The sequence below is a fragment of the Oncorhynchus gorbuscha genome, unplaced genomic scaffold, assembly GCF_021184085.1.
Source record: "Oncorhynchus gorbuscha isolate QuinsamMale2020 ecotype Even-year unplaced genomic scaffold, OgorEven_v1.0 Un_scaffold_9077, whole genome shotgun sequence".
Lineage (NCBI taxonomy): Eukaryota > Metazoa > Chordata > Actinopteri > Salmoniformes > Salmonidae > Oncorhynchus > Oncorhynchus gorbuscha.
The window spans coordinates 1-2500 of record NW_025752123.1 but is presented as its reverse complement, the minus strand read 5'-3'; positions in this window follow the sequence as shown (position 1 = coordinate 2500).

Here is a 2500-nt window from a genome sequence, read left to right as displayed (position 1 = left end):
AAAGGCAGCTCAGCAAGGAAGAAGCCACTGCTCCAAAACCTCTAGCCAGACTACAGTTTGCAACTGCACTTGGGGACAAAGATCGTACTTTTTGAACAAATGTCCTCTGGTCTGATGAAACAAAAATAGAACTGTTTGGCCATAATGACCATCGTTATGTTTGGAGGAAAAAGGGGGAGGCTAGCATGCCGAAGAACATCATCCCAACCATGAAGCAGCATCATGTTGTGGGGGTGCTTTGATGCAAGAGGGACTGGTGCACTTCACAGAATAGATGGCACCTTTCCAACAAGTTAGTTCGTCAAATTTCTGCCCTGTTATTGTGAAGTGGAAACGTCAGTTGACCCGTTAATCTCTAGCGGGGCAGAAATTTGATGAACTGACTTGTTGTTGGGCTGTTTTTCATGGTTCAGGTTAGGCCCCTTAGTGCCAGTGAAGAGAGATCTTAATGCCCCTGTTCACAAAGCGAGGGCCATAAATGATTCGTCGAGATCAGTGTGGAAGAACTTGACTGGCCTGCAGAGCCCTGACCTCAACCCCATCGAACACCTTTGGGATTAATTGGAAACGCCGACAGTGAGCCTGAAGGCCCAATCGCCCAACATCAGTGCCCGACCTCACTAATGCTCTTGTGGCTGAATGGAAGCAAGTCCCCGCAGCAATGTTCCAACATCTAGTGGAAAGCCTTCCCAGAAGAGTGGAGGCTGTTATAGCAGCAATGTTCCAACATCTAGTGGAAAGCCTTCCCAGAAGAGTGGAGGCTGTTATAGCAGCAATGTTCCTACATCTAGTAGAAAGCCTTCCCAGAAGAGTGGAGGCTGTTATAGCAGCAATGTTCCTACATCTAGTGGAAAGCCTTCCCAGAAGAGTGGAGGCTGTTATAGCAGCAATGTTCCAACATCTAGTGGAAAGCCTTCCCAGAAGAGTGGAGGCTGTTATAGCTGCAATGTTCCAACATCTAGTGGAAAGCCTTCCCAGAAGAGAGGAGGCTGTTATAGCAGCAATGTTCCAACATCTAGTAGAAAGCCTTCCCAGAAGAGTGGAGGCTGTTGTAGCAGCAAAGGGGGGACCAACTCCATATTAATGATTAACGACCATGATTTTGGAATGAGATGTTGGATACGAAGTATATTTATTCTCATATTCACTGCTTTTTATTTATATTTATTCCAGTGTGTTCTTGAGGTGTGTGTGTGTTTGTGATTGGTTGTCTTTCAAGGTGTGTGTCTGTGATTGGTTGTCGTTCAAGGTGTGTGTGTGTTGGTAATTGGTTGTTGTTCAAGGTGTGTGTCTGTGATTGGTTCTGTGTTTTCTCCAGCGTCTGTTCCCTCAGTGAGTGTGTCAGGGTCAGGGACCGAGCACAGTGACAGCAACGGTCATGGAGCCCCCAACCTTGACCCCAGCTCTAACCCCAGCACAGCACTGCTGCCCCCTGCTGACGAGAGGTAGGACAGCAGGGAGAGAAACAGTCAAAATCAAACTGTACATTAAAGCAACAATTACATTTTCTGAATGCTGTTGAGAAAGTACATTGCTCTCCCTCCCCCTCTCTGCCCCCTCCCTCTCTCTCTCCTCCCCCTCTCTCTGCTCCCTCCCTCTCTCTGCTCCCTCCCTCTCTCTGCTCCCCTCCCTCTCTCTGCCCTCTCTCTCTCTGCTCCCCCCTCTCTCTGCTCCCTCCCTCTCTCTGCCCCCTCCCTCTCTCTGCCCCTCTCTCTCTCTGCTCCCTCCCTCTCTCTGCCCCCTCCCTCTCTCTGCCCCCCTCCCTCTCTCGCTCCCTCCCTCTCTCTGCTCCTCCTCTCTCTCTGCTCCCTCCCTCTCTCTGCCCCCTACCTCTCTCTGCCCCCCCCCCCTCTCTCTGCCCCCTCCCTCTCTCTCTGCCCCCTCCCTCTCTCTCGCCCCCCCGTCTCTCTGCCCCTCCTCTCTCTCGCCCCCTCCTCTCTCTCGCCCCCCCCCCGTCTCTCTGCCCCCTCCCTCTCTCTCGCCCTCTCTCTCTCTCTCGCCCCCGTCTCTCTGCTCCCTCTCTCTCTCCCCTCCCTCTCTCTCCGCCCCCCGTCTCTCTGCTCCCTCTCTCTCTCTGCCCCCTCCCTCTCTCTGCCCCCTCCCTCTCTCTGCCCCCTCCCTCTCTCTGCCCCCTCCCTCTCTCTGCCCCTCCCTCTCCCTTCCCCTTCCCTCTCTCTGCCCCCTCCCTCTCTCTCTCCCCTCCCTCTCTCTGCCCCCTCCCTCTCTCTGCCCCCTCCCTCTCTGCCCCCTCCCTCTCTCTGCTCCCTCCCTCTCCCTTCCCCTCTCCCTCTCCCTTCCCCCTCTCCCTCTCTCTGCTCCCTCCCTCTCTCTGCCCCCTACCTCTCTCGCCCCCCCCGTCTCTCTGCCCCCTCCCTCTCTCCGCCCCCCTCCCTCTCTCTCGCCCCCCCCGTCTCTCTGCCCCCTCCCTCTCTCTCGCCCCCCCCCCCATCTCTCTGCTCCTCCCTCCCTCTCCCCCCCTGTCTCTCCCCCCCCCTCTCTG